This window comes from Lates calcarifer, linkage group LG24 (genome assembly GCF_001640805.2).
Source record: "Lates calcarifer isolate ASB-BC8 linkage group LG24, TLL_Latcal_v3, whole genome shotgun sequence".
Lineage (NCBI taxonomy): Eukaryota > Metazoa > Chordata > Actinopteri > Centropomidae > Lates > Lates calcarifer.
The window spans coordinates 3,454,737-3,473,322 of record NC_066856.1 but is presented as its reverse complement, the minus strand read 5'-3'; the positions used below and the strand labels follow the sequence as shown (position 1 = coordinate 3,473,322).

The 18,586-nt window shown below is 44.5% G+C and overlaps 25 non-coding genes across 25 annotated transcripts; 19 read left to right on the top strand and 6 right to left on the bottom strand.

The window, feature by feature from the left end:
* Positions 1-953: 953 nt before the first annotated feature.
* On the bottom strand, positions 954-1,026 carry trnam-cau (transfer RNA methionine (anticodon CAU)). The gene has a single exon. It is a non-coding gene; the product is annotated as a tRNA-Met (tRNA).
* Positions 1,027-1,515: 489 nt separating this feature from the next.
* trnas-aga (transfer RNA serine (anticodon AGA)) lies at positions 1,516-1,597 on the top strand. Its single transcript has one exon. It is a non-coding gene; the product is annotated as a tRNA-Ser (tRNA).
* A 1,335-nt stretch (positions 1,598-2,932) lies between these two features.
* Positions 2,933-3,004, top strand: trnaa-ugc (transfer RNA alanine (anticodon UGC)). Its single transcript has one exon. It is a non-coding gene; the product is annotated as a tRNA-Ala (tRNA).
* Positions 3,005-3,455: 451 nt separating this feature from the next.
* trnag-ucc (transfer RNA glycine (anticodon UCC)) lies at positions 3,456-3,527 on the top strand. The gene has a single exon. It is a non-coding gene; the product is annotated as a tRNA-Gly (tRNA).
* A 539-nt stretch (positions 3,528-4,066) lies between these two features.
* trnam-cau (transfer RNA methionine (anticodon CAU)) lies at positions 4,067-4,139 on the bottom strand. Its single transcript has one exon. It is a non-coding gene; the product is annotated as a tRNA-Met (tRNA).
* A 1,385-nt stretch (positions 4,140-5,524) lies between these two features.
* trnag-gcc (transfer RNA glycine (anticodon GCC)) lies at positions 5,525-5,595 on the top strand. Its single transcript has one exon. It is a non-coding gene; the product is annotated as a tRNA-Gly (tRNA).
* A 453-nt stretch (positions 5,596-6,048) lies between these two features.
* On the top strand, positions 6,049-6,119 carry trnaa-ugc (transfer RNA alanine (anticodon UGC)). Its single transcript has one exon. It is a non-coding gene; the product is annotated as a tRNA-Ala (tRNA).
* Positions 6,120-6,567: 448 nt separating this feature from the next.
* On the top strand, positions 6,568-6,639 carry trnag-ucc (transfer RNA glycine (anticodon UCC)). The gene has a single exon. It is a non-coding gene; the product is annotated as a tRNA-Gly (tRNA).
* A 536-nt stretch (positions 6,640-7,175) lies between these two features.
* Positions 7,176-7,248, bottom strand: trnam-cau (transfer RNA methionine (anticodon CAU)). Its single transcript has one exon. It is a non-coding gene; the product is annotated as a tRNA-Met (tRNA).
* A 1,396-nt stretch (positions 7,249-8,644) lies between these two features.
* Positions 8,645-8,715, top strand: trnag-gcc (transfer RNA glycine (anticodon GCC)). Its single transcript has one exon. It is a non-coding gene; the product is annotated as a tRNA-Gly (tRNA).
* A 451-nt stretch (positions 8,716-9,166) lies between these two features.
* On the top strand, positions 9,167-9,238 carry trnaa-ugc (transfer RNA alanine (anticodon UGC)). Its single transcript has one exon. It is a non-coding gene; the product is annotated as a tRNA-Ala (tRNA).
* A 451-nt stretch (positions 9,239-9,689) lies between these two features.
* On the top strand, positions 9,690-9,761 carry trnag-ucc (transfer RNA glycine (anticodon UCC)). The gene has a single exon. It is a non-coding gene; the product is annotated as a tRNA-Gly (tRNA).
* A 502-nt stretch (positions 9,762-10,263) lies between these two features.
* On the bottom strand, positions 10,264-10,336 carry trnam-cau (transfer RNA methionine (anticodon CAU)). Its single transcript has one exon. It is a non-coding gene; the product is annotated as a tRNA-Met (tRNA).
* Positions 10,337-10,835: 499 nt separating this feature from the next.
* trnas-aga (transfer RNA serine (anticodon AGA)) lies at positions 10,836-10,917 on the top strand. The gene has a single exon. It is a non-coding gene; the product is annotated as a tRNA-Ser (tRNA).
* An 818-nt stretch (positions 10,918-11,735) lies between these two features.
* trnag-gcc (transfer RNA glycine (anticodon GCC)) lies at positions 11,736-11,806 on the top strand. The gene has a single exon. It is a non-coding gene; the product is annotated as a tRNA-Gly (tRNA).
* Positions 11,807-12,259: 453 nt separating this feature from the next.
* Positions 12,260-12,331, top strand: trnaa-ugc (transfer RNA alanine (anticodon UGC)). Its single transcript has one exon. It is a non-coding gene; the product is annotated as a tRNA-Ala (tRNA).
* Positions 12,332-12,782: 451 nt separating this feature from the next.
* trnag-ucc (transfer RNA glycine (anticodon UCC)) lies at positions 12,783-12,854 on the top strand. Its single transcript has one exon. It is a non-coding gene; the product is annotated as a tRNA-Gly (tRNA).
* A 503-nt stretch (positions 12,855-13,357) lies between these two features.
* On the bottom strand, positions 13,358-13,430 carry trnam-cau (transfer RNA methionine (anticodon CAU)). Its single transcript has one exon. It is a non-coding gene; the product is annotated as a tRNA-Met (tRNA).
* Positions 13,431-13,929: 499 nt separating this feature from the next.
* Positions 13,930-14,011, top strand: trnas-aga (transfer RNA serine (anticodon AGA)). The gene has a single exon. It is a non-coding gene; the product is annotated as a tRNA-Ser (tRNA).
* Positions 14,012-14,829: 818 nt separating this feature from the next.
* Positions 14,830-14,900, top strand: trnag-gcc (transfer RNA glycine (anticodon GCC)). Its single transcript has one exon. It is a non-coding gene; the product is annotated as a tRNA-Gly (tRNA).
* Positions 14,901-15,353: 453 nt separating this feature from the next.
* trnaa-ugc (transfer RNA alanine (anticodon UGC)) lies at positions 15,354-15,425 on the top strand. Its single transcript has one exon. It is a non-coding gene; the product is annotated as a tRNA-Ala (tRNA).
* A 430-nt stretch (positions 15,426-15,855) lies between these two features.
* trnam-cau (transfer RNA methionine (anticodon CAU)) lies at positions 15,856-15,928 on the bottom strand. The gene has a single exon. It is a non-coding gene; the product is annotated as a tRNA-Met (tRNA).
* Positions 15,929-17,352: 1,424 nt separating this feature from the next.
* trnag-gcc (transfer RNA glycine (anticodon GCC)) lies at positions 17,353-17,423 on the top strand. Its single transcript has one exon. It is a non-coding gene; the product is annotated as a tRNA-Gly (tRNA).
* A 453-nt stretch (positions 17,424-17,876) lies between these two features.
* trnaa-ugc (transfer RNA alanine (anticodon UGC)) lies at positions 17,877-17,948 on the top strand. The gene has a single exon. It is a non-coding gene; the product is annotated as a tRNA-Ala (tRNA).
* A 451-nt stretch (positions 17,949-18,399) lies between these two features.
* On the top strand, positions 18,400-18,471 carry trnag-ucc (transfer RNA glycine (anticodon UCC)). Its single transcript has one exon. It is a non-coding gene; the product is annotated as a tRNA-Gly (tRNA).
* The last annotated feature ends 115 nt before the right edge of the window (positions 18,472-18,586 follow it).

The window sequence follows — 18,586 nt, the reverse complement described above, 5'->3', positions numbered from 1 at the left end:
AAATCAATGTCTGAGGCGTCTTAGTAAGAGTTTGAGCCATGTGCTGCCAGAACAGCTTTGTTGCACAGAGATTGATATTGTAGAAACTGTACAAGTCTCTGGAACTGTACTAGAGGAATGGATCCCCATTGTACCAAAAGATGGGGTGGACTAAAATATAAGCACCTCTCTCCAGAGTAGTAGCAATGAGAGTACAGTTGTAGTTTTTGTTTGGTGGTGATGGTGATCTGTCACAGCTGCAACATGTTTGCTGCCCCTCCTCCTTCTCTTTTCCTCTCTCCTCTCCTGTGGAATTCCTGACACAAACTGCTGACTCTGCAGTGGAATTCCTTGTTTTTCCACTGCGATGGTGGTATAGTGGTGAGCATAGCTGCCTTCCAAGCAGTTGACCCGGGTTCGATTCCCGGCCATCGCAATAGTTTTTCTTTCTGCGGAATGCTCACAGTACAGCGTACGCTAACTTTATTGTAGGATCAGTGCTCGTCTGTTTTTTGCTGTTATGAGAGAGTTATGAGCTGTATGGTATGGTTGATGGGTACAAGTTGACAAGTAACAGGATCATATTCAGGTTTCATACTGAACAGGGCTGTTGTTAAATTGAATGGTTATTACAGTCTGAAATGACTTTGGCTCATCCACAATATAAAATCATATGCACATTTTCAGTGTAACTGGAAACTTAGTTCAGTGGTGAAATTTTCACTTTCCACGTGTGTTTGAGATGCACCAGTACACATTATATCTGCATTTTCTGTTGGCATTAGATGAACAGATTTGAGCATGTACAGATCCATGCACAGACAAGCAGTTCTGACAAAACATACTGGGACTGGACAACTCTGTGTCCCAAACTGCGACTGCACTGATTTCCCCGGGTCTTCTCTACAACATCCAACACACTGTTCTCAGTTTCTCATTGTTCTGTCTACATAATGAACACGTACCTAAACATTTGCCCCGTGTGAGGCTCGAACTCACGACCTTCAGATTATGAGACTGACGCGCTGCCTACTGCGCCAACGAGGCCCACAGTGCAGCTGGTACAGAGGAGATAGCAGGAATCAAAAAGAAGGAGGTGACTTACTGTGTTGCTGATTGTGGTGCAAGTATGTTGAAATGATACAGTTCTTATGTGACAAACCATACAGACAGGGAGTTTTGTTGAACAGTAAAGCAGTAAAATGACGCGTGAGTTGCAACTCCTGCATGGCTGTTCTCTATGAACACTTTTGGTTTCTGATGCAGCTGGCCAATATGTCCATGTTTATATGAAGAGATAAACTTTGACGTTTTGATGTGGTCATAAAGATGTCACTGGGATGTCACTGATATTCTATTTGTTCTATATGAAGCTAGTAGAATATTGCTCACTCAGTAAAGAAACACAGTAACGGATTAATCTAAAAAAATCTTTATCAGTGGTAGAGCGCATGCTTTGCATGTATGAGGCCCAGGGTTCAATCCCGGCATCCATTGAGGGGTGCAGGAGGACACACAATCGCTAACAATTATGTAGTTGTCGTGGCCGAGTGGTTAAGGCGATGGACTAGAAATCCATTGGGGTCTCCCCGCGCAGGTTCGAATCCTGCCGACAACGTCAGACCATTTTGACATGGTCAAGCAAGTTGTTTGGCCCAGGTGTGACTCGTTGGTCGGTCGTTGCCCACCTGTGAGTCGTTAGGGTCACATGGCTCGAGGTGTGAATGGGGTTAAATCACCTGGTTAAGGATCTGAAGTCGTGTTACAGTTGGCTGATCGTTGTAGGCCACCACCTCTGTTGTGTTTGTTTTACACCTCTCTCAAGCTCCTCCTCTTCTCCACTCCTCCTCCCTCTACTTATTATACTTAGTCTAAACAGAAGTGGCTAATCCATTATAAACACACCAGTTTAAAATTGACCTTATCCCACATGGTGTTTTGAACATAACTAATATTAAATACATTTACCTGTCTATTACATTCTCAGTTGTGATAAACCATTCACAGAACTGTGGCTCTGCCAATTCAGCTGCAGTATGTTAGTTCAGTGTCTTTATCAGCAGTTCAAATCCTGCCATACACCAGAGCGGATGAGTAATATTGCAACAGAAGGCTGTTTGGAGGACTTTCTTCACATGGCTCGAGGTGTGAATGGGGTTAAATCACCTGGTTAAGGATCTCAAGGTCTTGTTACAGTTGGCTGATCGTTGTAGGCCACCACCTCTGTTTAAAGATGGATGTTCCAGATGGACATAGATGGCCTCTTCTACACCTCTCTCAAACCATCTGTCCTCTCTATCCAAAAAGTGGACATTATTGTCCTCGAAGGAGATCACATTCTTATAAAGATCCCCCACCAAACTTTGACAATAAGAAAATACTCTTGTGAAGGCCTCCGTCAGCGCAGTGGTTACAAAGTGTGGTCATGTGAGCATTGGTGGTTCAGTGGTAGAATTCTCGCCTGCCACGCGGAGGCCCGGGTTCGATTCCCGGCCAATGCAACAGGCTTTTTATTCAGTGTAGTTGTACATGTTCAAACATGTGTTTAATGCAATGTGAATTGCAGTGCACCTTGTAACCTAGATCTTGTAATCATGTAGCTTAGCGTTACTATAGACCATCATGATTTTGTGCTTTGTCTTTATCAAAAGTGAAAATCATCTACTAATATGATTAAGGTGTTTTAATATTGAGGGGTGCAGGAGGACACACAATCCTTAAGTGTAGTTGTGACCACGTCAGGCCATTTTGACACGGTCAAGCGAGTCGTTGGCTCACATGAGCCCAGGTGTGACTCGTTGGTCGGTCGTTGCCCCACCTTGACGTCATGTGAGTCGTTAGGGTCACACGGCTCGAGGTGTGAATGGGGTTAAATCACCTGGTTAGGCATCGCTAATAATTCAGTCAGTTGTGCTGTTCTGTGTGTGTCTGATGTCTCCTGTGTGTTTGCAGAGGGGATGTAGCTCAGTGGTAGAGCGCATGCTTTGCATGTATGAGGCCCCGGGTTCAATCCCCGGCATCTCCATCAGCCTTTATGTTGACAACTACACATCACGTAGAGGGTGGAGATCTGCTGAAGAAACTGTAAATAACAGCCAAAGTCACAGATGGATGACAGAGTACAGGTAAAATCAATGTCTGAGGCGTCTTAGTAAGAGTTTGAGCCCCATGTGCTGCCAGAACAGCTTTGTTGCACAGAGATTGATATTGTAGAAACTGTACAAGTCTCTGGAACTGTACTAGAGGAATGGATCCCCATTGTACCAAAAGATGGGGTGGACTGAAAAATATAAGCACCTCTCTCCAGAGTAGTAGCAATGAGAGTACAGTTGTAGTTTTTGTTTGGTGGTGATGGTGATCTGTCACAGCTGCAACATGTTTGCTGCCCCTCCTCCTTCTCTTTTCCCTCTCTCCTCTCCTGTGGAATTCCTGACACAAACTGCTGACTCTGCAGTGGAATTCCTTGTTTTTCCACTGCGATGGTGGTATAGTGGTGAGCATAGCTGCCTTCCAAGCAGTTGACCCGGGTTCGATTCCCGGCCATCGCAATAGTTTTTCTTTCTGCGGAATGCTCACAGTACAGCGTACGCTAACTTTATTGTAGGATCAGTGCTCGTCTTGTTTTTGCTGTTATGAGAGTTATGAGCTGTATGGTATGGTTGATGGGTACAAGTTGACAAGTAACAGGATCATATTCAGGTTTCATACTGAACAGGGCTGTTGTTAAATTGAATGGTTATTACAGTCTGAAATGACTTTGGCTCATCCACAATATAAAAATCATATGCACATTTTCAGTGTAACTGGGAAACTTAGTTCAGTGGTGAAATTTTCACTTTCCACGTGTGTTTGAGATGCACCAGTACACATTATATCTGCATTTCTGTTGGCATTAGATGAACAGATTTGAGCATGTACAGATCCATGCACAGACAAGCAGTTCTGACAAAACATACTGGGACTGGGACAACTCTGTGTCCCAAACTGCGACTGCACTGATTTCCCCGGTGTCTTCTCTACAACATCCAACACACTGTTCTCAGTTTCTCATTGTTCTGTCTACATAATGAACACGTACCTAAACATTTGCCCCGTGTGAGGCTCGAACTCACGACCTTCAGATTATGAGACTGACGCGCTGCCTACTGCGCCAACGAGGCCCACAGTGCAGCTGGTACAGAGGAGATAGCAGGAATCAAAAGAAGGAGGTGACTTACTGTGTTGCTGATGTGGTGCAAGTATGTTGAAATGATACAGTTCTTATGTGACAAACCATACAGACAGTTTTGTTGAACAGTAAAGCAGTAAAATGACGCGTGAGTTGCAACTCCTGCATGGCTGTTCTCTATGAACACTTTTGGTTTCTGATGCAGCTGGCCAATATGTCCATGTTTATATGAAGAGATAAAAACTTTGACGTTTTGATGTGGTCATAAAGATGTCACTGGGATGTCACTGATATTCTATTCTGTTCTATATAGAAGCTAGTAGAATATTGCTCACTCAGTAAAGAAAACACAGTAACGGATTATAATCTAAAAAAAATCTTTATCAGTGGTAGAGCGCATGCTTTGCATGTATGAGGCCCAGGGTTCAATCCCCGGCATCTCCATTGAGGGGTGCAGGAGGACACACAATCGCTAACAATTATGTAGTTGTCGTGGCCGAGTGGTTAAGGCGATGGACTAGAAATCCATTGGGGTCTCCCGCGCAGGTTCGAATCCTGCCGACAACGTCAGACCATTTTGACATGGTCAAGCAAGTTGTTTGGCCCAGGTGTGACTCGTTGGTCGGTCGTTGCTCCACCTGTGAGTCGTTAGGGTCACATGGCTCGAGGTGTGAATGGGTTAAATCACCTGGTTAAGGATCTGAAGTCGTGTTACAGTTGGCTGATCGTTGTAGGCCACCACCTCTGTTGTGTTTGTTTTACACCTCTCTCAAGCTCCTCCTCTTCTCCACTCCTCCCCTCTACTTATTATACTTAGTCTAAACAGAAGTGGCTAATCCATTATAAACACACCAGTTTAAAATTGACCTTATCCCACATGGTGTTTTGAACATAACTAATATTAAATACATTTACCTGTCTATTATACATTCTCAGTTGTGATAAACCATTCACAGAACTGTGGCTCTGCCAATTCAGCTGCAGTATGTTAGTTCAGTGTCTTTATCAGCAGTTCAAATCCTGCCATACACCAGAGCGGATGTGATATTGCAACAGAAGGCTGTTTGGAGGACTTTCTTCACATGGCTCGAGGTGTGAATGGGGTTAAATCACCTGGTTAAGGATCTCAAGGTCTTGTTACAGTTGGCTGATCGTTGTAGGCCACCACCTCTGTTTAAAGATGGATGTTCCAGATGGACATAGATGGCCTCTTCTACACCTCTCTCAAACCATCTGTCCTCTCTATCCAAAAAGTGGACATTATTGTCGAAGGAGATCACATAATCTTATAAAGATCCCCCACCAAACTTTGACAATAAGAAAATACTCTTGTGAAGGCCTCCGTCAGCGCAGTGGTTACAAAGTGTGGTCATGTGAGCATTGGTGGTTCAGTGGTAGAATTCTCGCCTGCCACGCGGGAGGCCCGGGTTCGATTCCCGGCCAATGCAACAGGCTTTTTATTCAGTGTAGTTGTACATGTTCAAACATGTGTTTAATGCAATGTGAATTGCAGTGCACCTTGTAACCTAGATCTTGTAATCATGTAGCTTAGCGTTACTATAGACCATCATGATTTTGTGCTTTGTCTTTATCAAAAGTGAAAATCATCTACTAATATGATTAAGGTGTTTTAATATTGAGGGGTGCAGGAGGACACACAATCCTTAAGTGTAGTTGTGACCACGTCAGGCCATTTTGACACGGTCAAGCGAGTCGTTTGGCTCACATGAGCCCAGGTGTGACTCGTTGGTCGGTCGTTGCCCCACCTTGACGTCATGTGAGTCGTTAGGGTCACACGGCTCGAGGTGTGAATGGGGTTAAATCACCTGGTTAGGCATCGCTAATAATTCAGTCAGTTGTGCTGTTCTGTGTGTGTCTGATGTCTCCTGTGTGTTTGCAGAGGGGATGTAGCTCAGTGGTAGAGCGCATGCTTTGCATGTATGAGGCCCGGGTTCAATCCCCGGCATCTCCATCAGCCTTTATGTTGACAACTACACATCACGTAGAGGGTGGAGATCTGCTGAAGAAACTGTAAATAACAGCCAAAGTCACAGATGGATGACAGAGTACAGGTAAAATCAATGTCTGAGGCGTCTTAGTAAGAGTTTGAGCCCCATGTGCTGCCAGAACAGCTTTGTTGCACAGAGATTGATATTGTAGAAACTGTACAAGTCTCTGGAACTGTACTAGAGGAATGGATCCCCATTGTACCAAAAGATGGGGTGGACTGAAAAATATAAGCACCTCTCTCCAGAGTAGTAGCAATGAGAGTACAGTTGTAGTTTTTGTTTGGTGGTGATGGTGATCTGTCACAGCTGCAACATGTTTGCTGCCCCTCCTCCTTCTCTTTTCCCTCTCTCCTCTCCTGGAATTCCTGACACAAACTGCTGACTCTGCAGTGGAATTCCTTGTTTTCCACTGCGATGGTGGTATAGTGGTGAGCATAGCTGCCTTCCAAGCAGTTGACCCGGGTTCGATTCCCGGCCATCGCAATAGTTTTTCTTTCTGCGGAATGCTCACAGTACAGCGTACGCTAACTTTATTGTAGGATCAGTGCTCGTCTTGTTTTTTGCTGTTATGAGAGTTATGAGCTGTATGGTATGGTTGATGGGTACAAGTTGACAAGTAACAGGATCATATTCAGGTTTCATACTGAACAGGGCTGTTGTTAAATTGAATGGTTATTACAGTCTGAAATGACTTTGGCTCATCCACAATATAAAAATCATATGCACATTTTCAGTGTAACTGGAAACTTAGTTCAGTGGTGAAATTTTCACTTTCCACGTGTGTTTGAGATGCACCAGTACACATTATATCTGCATTTCTGTTGGCATTAGATGAACAATTTGAGCATGTACAGATCCATGCACAGACAAGCAGTTCTGACAAAACATACTGGACTGGGACAACTCTGTGTCCAAACTGCGACTGCACTGATTTCCCCGGTGTCTTCTCTACAACATCCAACACACTGTTCTCAGTTTCTCATTGTTCTGTCTACATAATGAACACGTACCTAAACATTTGCCCCGTGTGAGGCTCGAACTCACGACCTTCAGATTATGAGACTGACGCGCTGCCTACTGCGCCAACGAGGCCCGCAGTGCAGCTGGTACAGAGGAGATAGCAGGAATCAAAAGAAGGAGGTGACTTACTGTGTTGCTGATTGTGGTGCAAGTATGTTGAAATGATACAGTTCTTATGTGACAAACCATACAGACAGGGAGTTTTGTTGAACAGTAAAGCAGTAAAATGACGCGTGAGTTGCAACTCCTGCATGCTGTTCTCTATGAACACTTTTGGTTTCGATGCAGCTGGCCAATATGTCCATGTTTATATGAAGAGATAAAAACTTTGACGTTTTGATGTGGTCATAAAGATGTCACTGGATGTCACTGATATTCTATTCTGTTCTATATAGAAGCTAGTAGAATATTGCTCACTCAGTAAAGAAACACAGTAACGGATTATAATCTAAAAAAAAATCTTTATCAGTGGTAGAGCGCATGCTTTGCATGTATGAGGCCCAGGGTTCAATCCCCGGCATCTCCATTGAGGGGTGCAGGAGGACACACAATCGCTAACAATTATGTAGTTGTCGTGGCCGAGTGGTTAAGGCGATGGACTAGAAATCCATTGGGGTCTCCCGCGCAGGTTCGAATCCTGCCGACAACGTCAGACCATTTTGACATGGTCAAGCAAGTTGTTTGGCCCAGGTGTGACTCGTTGGTCGGTCGTTGCTCCACCTGTGAGTCGTTAGGGTCACATGGCTCGAGGTGTGAATGGGGTTAAATCACCTGGTTAAGGATCTGAAGTCGTGTTACAGTTGGCTGATCGTTGTAGGCCACCACCTCTGTTGTGTTTGTTTTACACCTCTCTCAAGCTCCTCCTCTTCTCCACTCCTCCTCCCTCTACTTATTATACTTAGTCTAAACAGAAGTGGCTAATCCATTATAAACACACCAGTTTAAAATTGACCTTATCCCACATGGTGTTTTGAACATAACTAATATTAAATACATTTACCTGTCTATTATACATTCTCAGTTGTGATAAACCCATTCACAGAACTGTGGCTCTGCCAATTCAGCTGCAGTATGTTAGTTCAGTGTCTTTATCAGCAGTTCAAATCCTGCCATACACCAGAGCGGATGAGTGATATTGCAACAGAATGCTGTTTGGAGGACTTTCTTCACATGGCTCGAGGTGTGAATGGGGTTAAATCACCTGGTTAAGGATCTCAAGGTCTTGTTACAGTTGGCTGATCGTTGTAGGCCACCACCTCTGTTTAAAGATGGATGTTCCAGATGGACATAGATGGCCTCTTCTACACCTCTCTCAAACCATCTGTCCTCTCTATCCAAAAAGTGGACATTATTGTCCTCGAAGGAGATCACATAATCTTATAAAGATCCCCCACCAAACTTTGACAATAAGAAAATACTCTTGTGAAGGCCTCCGTCAGCGCAGTGGTTACAAAGTGTGGTCATGTGAGCATTGGTGGTTCAGTGGTAGAATTCTCGCCTGCCACGCGGGAGGCCCGGGTTCGATTCCCGGCCAATGCAACAGGCTTTTTATTCAGTGTAGTTGTACATGTTCAAACGTGTTTAATGCAATGTGAATTGCAGTGCACCTTGTAACCTAGATCTTGTAATCATGTAGCTTAGCGTTACTATAGACCATCATGATTTTGTGCTTTGTCTTTATCAAAAGTGAAAATCATCTACTAATATGATTAAGGTGTTTTAATATTGAGGGGTGCAGGAGGACACACAATCCTTAAGTGTAGTTGTGACCACGTCAGGCCATTTTGACACGGTCAAGCGAGTCGTTTGGCTCACATGAGCCCAGGTGTGACTCGTTGGTCGGTCGTTGCCCCACCTTGACGTCATGTGAGTCGTTAGGGTCACACGGCTCGAGGTGTGAATGGGGTTAAATCACCTGGTTAGGCATCGCTAATAATTCAGTCAGTTGTGCTGTTCTGTGTGTGTCTGATGTCTCCTGTGTGTTTGCAGAGGGGATGTAGCTCAGTGGTAGAGCGCATGCTTTGCATGTATGAGGCCCCGGGTTCAATCCCCGGCATCTCCATCAGCCTTTATGTTGACAACTACACATCACGTAGAGGGTGGAGATCTGCTGAAGAAACTGTAAATAACAGCCAAAGTCACAGATGGATGACAGAGTACAGGTAAAATCAATGTCTGAGGCGTCTTAGTAAGAGTTTGAGCCCCATGTGCTGCCAGAACAGCTTTGTTGCACAGAGATTGATATTGTAGAAACTGTACAAGTCTCTGGAACTGTACTAGAGGAATGGATCCCCATTGTACCAAAAGATGGGGTGGACTGAAAAATATAAGCACCTCTCTCCAGAGTAGTAGCAATGAGAGTACAGTTGTAGTTTTTGTTTGGTGGTGATGGTGATCTGTCACAGCTGCAACATGTTTGCTGCCCCTCCTCCTTCTCTTTTCCCTCTCTCCTCTCCTGTGGAATTCCTGACACAAACTGCTGACTCTGCAGTGGAATTCCTTGTTTTTCCACTGCGATGGTGGTATAGTGGTGAGCATAGCTGCCTTCCAAGCAGTTGACCCGGGTTCGATTCCCGGCCATCGCAATAGTTTTTCTTTCTGCGGAATGCTCACAGTACAGCGTACGCTAACTTTATTGTAGGATCAGTGCTCGTCTTGTTTTTTGCTGTTATGAGAGTTATGAGCTGTATGGTATGGTTGATGGGTACAAGTTGACAAGTAACAGGATCATATTCAGGTTTCATACTGAACAGGGCTGTTGTTAAATTGAATGGTTATTACAGTCTGAAATGACTTTGGCTCATCCACAATATAAAAATCATATGCACATTTTCAGTGTAACTGGGAAACTTAGTTCAGTGGTGAAATTTTCACTTTCCACGTGTGTTTGAGATGCACCAGTACACATTATATCTGCATTTTCTGTTGGCATTAGATGACCAGATTTGAGCATGTACAGATCCATGCACAGACAAGCAGTTCTGACAAAACATACTGGACTGGGACAACTCTTTCTCTACAACATCCAACACACTGTTCTCAGTTTCTCATTGTTCTGTCTACATAATGAACACGTACCTAAACATTTGCCCCGTGTGAGGCTCGAACTCACGACCTTCAGATTATGAGACTGACGCGCTGCCTACTGCGCCAACGAGGCCCGCAGTGCAGCTGGTACAGAGGAGATAGCAGGAATCAAAAGAAGGAGGTGACTTACTGTGTTGCTGATTGTGGTGCAAGTATGTTGAAATGATACAGTTCTTATGTGACAAACCATACAGACAGGGAGTTTTGTTGAACAGTAAAGCAGTAAAATGACGCGTGAGTTGCAACTCCTGCATGGCTGTTCTCTATGAACACTTTTGGTTTCTGATGCAGCTGGCCAATATGTCCATGTTTATATGAAGAGATAAAAACTTTGACGTTTTGATGTGGTCATAAAGATGTCACTGGGATGTCACTGATATTCTATTCTGTTCTATATAGAAGCTAGTAGAATATTGCTCACTCAGTAAAGAAAACACAGTAACGGATTATAATCTAAAAAAAATCTTTATCAGTGGTAGAGCGCATGCTTTGCATGTATGAGGCCCAGGGTTCAATCCCCGGCATCTCCATTGAGGGGTGCAGGAGGACACACAATCGCTAACAATTATGTAGTTGTCGTGGCCGAGTGGTTAAGGCGATGGACTAGAAATCCATTGGGGTCTCCCCGCGCAGGTTCGAATCCTGCCGACAACGTCAGACCATTTTGACATGGTCAAGCAAGTTGTTTGGCCCAGGTGTGACTCGTTGGTCGGTCGTTGCCCCACCTGTGAGTCGTTAGGGTCACATGGCTCGAGGTGTGAATGGGGTTAAATCACCTGGTTAAGGATCTGAAGTGGTGTTACAGTTGGCTGATCGTTGTAGGCCACCACCTCTGTTGTGTTTGTTTTACACCTCTCTCAAGCTCCTCCTCTTCTCCACTCCTCCTCCCTCTACTTATTATACTTAGTCTAAACAGAAGTGGCTAATCCATTATAAACACACCAGTTTAAAATTGACCTTATCCCACATGGTGTTTTGAACATAACTAATATTAAATACATTTACCTGTCTATTATACATTCTCAGTTGTGATAAACCATTCACAGAACTGTGGCTCTGCCAATTCAGCTGCAGTATGTTAGTTCAGTGTCTTTATCAGCAGTTCAAATCCTGCCATACACCAGAGCGGATGAGTGATATTGCAACAGAAGGCTGTTTGGAGGACTTTCTTCACATGGCTCGAGGTGTGAATGGGGTTAAATCACCTGGTTAAGGATCTCAAGGTCTTGTTACAGTTGGCTGATCGTTGTAGGCCACCACCTCTGTTTAAAGATGGATGTTCCAGATGGACATAGATGGCCTCTTCTACACCTCTCTCAAACCATCTGTCCTCTCTATCCAAAAAGTGGACATTATTGTCCTCGAAGGAGATCACATAATCTTATAAAGATCCCCCACCAAACTTTGACAATAAGAAAATACTCTTGTGAAGGCCTCCGTCAGCGCAGTGGTTACAAAGTGTGGTCATGTGAGCATTGGTGGTTCAGTGGTAGAATTCTCGCCTGCCACGCGGGAGGCCCGGGTTCGATTCCCGGCCAATGCAACAGGCTTTTTATTCAGTGTAGTTGTACATGTTCAAACATGTGTTTAATGCAATGTGAATTGCAGTGCACCTTGTAACCTAGATCTTGTAATCATGTAGCTTAGCGTTACTATAGACCATCATCATTTTGTGCTTTGTCTTTATCAAAAGTGAAAATCATCTACTAATATGATTAAGGTGTTTTAATATTGAGGGGTGCAGGAGGACACACAATCCTTAAGTGTAGTTGTGACCACGTCAGGCCATTTTGACACGGTCAAGCGAGTCGTTTGGCTCACATGAGCCCAGGTGTGACTCGTTGGTCGGTCGTTGCCCCACCTTGACGTCATGTGAGTCGTTAGGGTCACACGGCTCGAGGTGTGAATGGGGTTAAATCACCTGGTTAGGCATCGCTAATAATTCAGTCAGTTGTGCTGTTCTGTGTGTGTCTGATGTCTCCTGTGTGTTTGCAGAGGGGATGTAGCTCAGTGGTAGAGCGCATGCTTTGCATGTATGAGGCCCCGGGTTCAATCCCCGGCATCTCCATCAGCCTTTATGTTGACAACTACACATCACGTAGAGGGTGGAGATCTGCTGAAGAAACTGTAAATAACAGCCAAAGTCACAGATGGATGACAGAGTACAGGTAAAATCAATGTCTGAGGCGTCTTAGTAAGAGTTTGAGCCCCATGTGCTGCCAGAACAGCTTTGTTGCACAGAGATTGATATTGTAGAAACTGTACAAGTCTCTGGAACTGTACTAGAGGAATGGATCCCCATTGTACCAAAAGATGGGGTGGACTGAAAAATATAAGCACCTCTCTCCAGAGTAGTAGCAATGAGAGTACAGTTGTAGTTTTTGTTTGGTGGTGATGGTGATCTGTCACAGCTGCAACATGTTTGCTGCCCCTCCTCCTTCTCTTTTCCCTCTCTCCTCTCCTGTGGAATTCCTGACACAAACTGCTGACTCTGCAGTGGAATTCCTTGTTTTTCCACTGCGATGGTGGTATAGTGGTGAGCATAGCTGCCTTCCAAGCAGTTGACCCGGGTTCGATTCCCGGCCATCGCAATAGTTTTTCTTTCTGCGGAATGCTCACAGTACAGCGTACGCTAACTTTATTGTAGGATCAGTGCTCGTCTTGTTTTTTGCTGTTATGAGAGTTATGAGCTGTATGGTATGGTTGATGGGTACAAGTTGACAAGTAACAGGATCATATTCAGGTTTCATACTGAACAGGGCTGTTGTTAAATTGAATGGTTATTACAGTCTGAAATGACTTTGGCTCATCCACAATATAAAAATCATATGCACATTTTCAGTGTAACTGGGAAACTTAGTTCAGTGGTGAAATTTTCACTTTCCACGTGTGTTTGAGATGCACCAGTACACATTATATCTGCATTTTCTGTTGGCATTAGATGAACAGATTTGAGCATGTACAGATCCATGCACAGACAAGCAGTTCTGACAAAACATACTGGGACTGGGACAACTCTTTCTCTACAACATCCAACACACTGTTCTCAGTTTCTCATTGTTCTGTCTACATAATGAACACGTACCTAAACATTTGCCCCGTGTGAGGCTCGAACTCACGACCTTCAGATTATGAGACTGACGCGCTGCCTACTGCGCCAACGAGGCCCGCAGTGCAGCTGGTACAGAGGAGATAGCAGGAATCAAAAGAAGGAGGTGACTTACTGTGTTGCTGATTGTGGTGCAAGTATGTTGAAATGATACAGTTCTTATGTGACAAACCATACAGACAGGGAGTTTTGTTGAACAGTAAAGCAGTAAAATGACGCGTGAGTTGCAACTCCTGCATGGCTGTTCTCTATGAACACTTTTGGTTTCTGATGCAGCTGGCCAATATGTCCATGTTTATATGAAGAGATAAAAACTTTGACGTTTTGATGTGGTCATAAAGATGTCACTGGGATGTCACTGATATTCTATTCTGTTCTATATAGAAGCTAGTAGAATATTGCTCACTCAGTAAAGAAAACACAGTAACGGATTATAATCTAAAAAAAATCTTTATCAGTGGTAGAGCGCATGCTTTGCATGTATGAGGCCCAGGGTTCAATCCCCGGCATCTCCATTGAGGGGTGCAGGAGGACACACAATCGCTAACAATTATGTAGTTGTCGTGGCCGAGTGGTTAAGGCGATGGACTAGAAATCCATTGGGGTCTCCCCGCGCAGGTTCGAATCCTGCCGACAACGTCAGACCATTTTGACATGGTCAAGCAAGTTGTTTGGCCCAGGTGTGACTCGTTGGTCGGTCGTTGCCCCACCTGTGAGTCGTTAGGGTCACATGGCTCGAGGTGTGAATGGGGTTAAATCACCTGGTTAAGGATCTGAAGTGGTGTTACAGTTGGCTGATCGTTGTAGGCCACCACCTCTGTTGTGTTTGTTTTACACCTCTCTCAAGCTCCTCCTCTTCTCCACTCCTCCTCCCTCTACTTATTATACTTAGTCTAAACAGAAGTGGCTAATCCATTATAAACACACCAGTTTAAAATTGACCTTATCCCACGTGGTGTTTTGAACATAACTAATATTAAATACATTTACCTGTCTATTATACATTCTCAGTTGTGATAAACCATTCACAGAACTGTGGCTCTGCCAATTCAGCTGCAGTATGTTAGTTCAGTGTCTTTATCAGCAGTTCAAATCCTGCCATACACCAGAGCGGATGAGTGATATTGCAACAGAAGGCTGTTTGGAGGACTTTCTTCACATGGCTCGAGGTGTGAATGGGGTTAAATCACCTGGTTAAGGATCTCAAGGTCTTGTTACAGTTGGCTGATCGTTGTAGGCCACCACCTCTGTTTAAAGATGGATGTTCCAGATGGACATAGATGGCCTCTTCTACACCTCTCTCAAACCATCTGTCCTCTCTATCCAAAAAGTGGACATTATTGTCCTCGAAGGAGATCACATAATCTTATAAAGATCCCCCACCAAACTTTGACAATAAGAAAATACTCTTGTGAAGGCCTCCGTCAGCGCAGTGGTTACAAAGTGTGGTCATGTGAGCATTGGTGGTTCAGTGGTAGAATTCTCGCCTGCCACGCGGGAGGCCCGGGTTCGATTCCCGGCCAATGCAACAGGCTTTTTATTCAGTGTAGTTGTACATGTTCAAACATGTGTTTAATGCAATGTGAATTGCAGTGCACCTTGTAACCTAGATCTTGTAATCATGTAGCTTAGCGTTACTATAGACCATCATGATTTTGTGCTTTGTCTTTATCAAAAGTGAAAATCATCTACTAATATGATTAAGGTGTTTTAATATTGAGGGGTGCAGGAGGACACACAATCCTTAAGTGTAGTTGTGACCACGTCAGGCCATTTTGACACGGTCAAGCGAGTCGTTTGGCTCACATGAGCCCAGGTGTGACTCGTTGGTCGGTCGTTGCCCCACCTTGACGTCATGTGAGTCGTTAGGGTCACACGGCTCGAGGTGTGAATGGGGTTAAATCACCTGGTTAGGCATCGCTAATAATTCAGTCAGTTGTGCTGTTCTGTGTGTGTCTGATGTCTCCTGTGTGTTTGCAGAGGGGATGTAGCTCAGTGGTAGAGCGCATGCTTTGCATGTATGAGGCCCCGGGTTCAATCCCCGGCATCTCCATCAGCCTTTATGTTGACAACTACACATCACGTAGAGGGTGGAGATCTGCTGAAGAAACTGTAAATAACAGCCAAAGTCACAGATGGATGACAGAGTACAGGTAAAATCAATGTCTGAGGCGTCTTAGTAAGAGTTTGAGCCCCATGTGCTGCCAGAACAGCTTTGTTGCACAGAGATTGATATTGTAGAAACTGTACAAGTCTCTGGAACTGTACTAGAGGAATGGATCCCCATTGTACCAAAAGATGGGGTGGACTGAAAAATATAAGCACCTCTCTCCAGAGTAGTAGCAATGAGAGTACAGTTGTAGTTTTTGTTTGGTGGTGATGGTGATCTGTCACAGCTGCAACATGTTTGCTGCCCCTCCTCCTTCTCTTTTCCCTCTCTCCTCTCCTGTGGAGTCTACATAATGAACACGTACCTAAACATTTGCCCCGTGTGAGGCTCGAACTCACGACCTTCAGATTATGAGACTGACGCGCTGCCTACTGCGCCAACGAGGCCCGCAGTGCAGCTGGTACAGAGGAGATAGCAGGAATCAAAAGAAGGAGGTGACTTACTGTGTTGCTGATTGTGGTGCAAGTATGTTGAAATGATACAGTTCTTATGTGACAAACCATACAGACAGGGAGTTTTGTTGAACAGTAAAGCAGTAAAATGACGCGTGAGTTGCAACTCCTGCATGGCTGTTCTCTATGAACACTTTTGGTTTCTGATGCAGCTGGCCAATATGTCCATGTTTATATGAAGAGATAAAAACTTTGACGTTTTGATGTGGTCATAAAGATGTCACTGGGATGTCACTGATATTCTATTCTGTTCTATATAGAAGCTAGTAGAATATTGCTCACTCAGTAAAGAAAACACAGTAACGGATTATAATCTAAAAAAAATCTTTATCAGTGGTAGAGCGCATGCTTTGCATGTATGAGGCCCAGGGTTCAATCCCCGGCATCTCCATTGAGGGGTGCAGGAGGACACACAATCGCTAACAATTATGTAGTTGTCGTGGCCGAGTGGTTAAGGCGATGGACTAGAAATCCATTGGGGTCTCCCCACGCAGGTTCGAATCCTGCCGACAACGTCAGACCATTTTGACATGGTCAAGCAAGTTGTTTGGCCCAGGTGTGACTCGTTGGTCGGTCGTTGCTCCACCTGTGAGTCGTTAGGGTCACATGGCTCGAGGTGTGAATGGGGTTAAATCACCTGGTTAAGGATCTGAAGTCGTGTTACAGTTGGCTGATCGTTGTAGGCCACCACCTCTGTTGTGTTTGTTTTGTTTTACACCTCTCTCAAGCTCCTCCTCTTCTCCACTCCTCCTCCCTCTACTTATTATACTTAGTCTAAACAGAAGTGGCTAATCCATTATAAACACACCAGTTTAAAATTGACCTTATCCCACATGGTGTTTTGAACATAACTAATATTAAATACATTTACCTGTCTATTATACATTCTCAGTTGTGATAAACCATTCTCAGTTGTGATAAACCATTCACAGAACTGTGGCTCTGCCAATTCAGCTGCAGTATGTTAGTTCAGTGTCTTTATCAGCAGTTCAAATCCTGCCATACACCAGAGCGGATGAGTAATATTGCAACAGAAGGCTGTTTGGAGGACTTTCTTCACATGGCTCGAGGTGTGAATGGGGTTAAATCACCTGGTTAAGGATCTCAAGGTCTTGTTACAGTTGGCTGATCGTTGTAGGCCACCACCTCTGTTTAAAGATGGATGTTCCAGATGGACATAGATGGCCTCTTCTACACCTCTCTCAAACCATCTGTCCTCTCTATCCAAAAAGTGGACATTATTGTCCTCGAAGGAGATCACATAATCTTATAAAGATCCCCCACCAAACTTTGACAATAAGAAAATACTCTTGTGAAGGCCTCCGTCAGCGCAGTGGTTACAAAGTGTGGTCATGTGAGCATTGGTGGTTCAGTGGTAGAATTCTCGCCTGCCACGCGGGAGGCCCGGGTTCGATTCCCGGCCAATGCAACAGGCTTTTTATTCAGTGTAGTTGTACATGTTCAAACATGTGTTTAATGCAATGTGAATTGCAGTGCACCTTGTAACCTAGATCTTGTAATCATGTAGCTTAGCGTTACTATAGACCATCATGATTTTGTGCTTTGTCTTTATCAAAAGTGAAAATCATCTACTAATATGATTAAGGTGTTTTAATATTGAGGGGTGCAGGAGGACACACAATCCTTAAGTGTAGTTGTGACCACGTCAGGCCATTTTGACACGGTCAAGCGAGTCGTTTGGCTCACATGAGCCCAGGTGTGACTCGTTGGTCGGTCGTTGCCCCACCTTGACGTCATGTGAGTCGTTAGGGTCACACGGCTCGAGCTGTGAATGGGGTTAAATCACCTGGTTAGGCATCGCTAATAATTCAGTCAGTTGTGCTGTTCTGTGTGTGTCTGATGTCTCCTGTGTGTTTGCAGAGGGGATGTAGCTCAGTGGTAGAGCGCATGCTTTGCATGTATGAGGCCCCGGGTTCAATCCCCGGCATCTCCATCAGCCTTTATGTTGACAACTACACATCACGTAGAGGGTGGAGATCTGCTGAAGAAACTGTAAATAACAGCCAAAGTCACAGATGGATGACAGAGTACAGGTAAAATCAATGTCTGAGGCGTCTTAGTAAGAGTTTGAGCCCCATGTGCTGCCAGAACAGCTTTGTTGCACAGAGATTGATATTGTAGAAACTGTACAAGTCTCTGGAACTGTACTAGAGGAATGGATCCCCATTGTACCAAAAGATGGGGTGGACTGAAAAATATAAGCACCTCTCTCCAGAGTAGTAGCAATGAGAGTACAGTTGTAGTTTTTGTTTGGTGGTGATGGTGATCTGTCACAGCTGCAACATGTTTGCTGCCCCTCCTCCTTCTCTTTTCCCTCTCTCCTCTCCTGTGGAATTCCTGACACAAACTGCTGACTCTGCAGTGGAATTCCTTGTTTTTCCACTGCGATGGTGGTATAGTGGTGAGCATAGCTGCCTTCCAAGCAGTTGACCCGGGTTCGATTCCCGGCCATCGCAATAGTTTTTCTTTCTGCGGAATGCTCACAGTACAGCGTACGCTAACTTTATTGTAGGATCAGTGCTCGTCTTGTTTTTTGCTGTTATGAGAGTTATGAGCTGTATGGTATGGTTG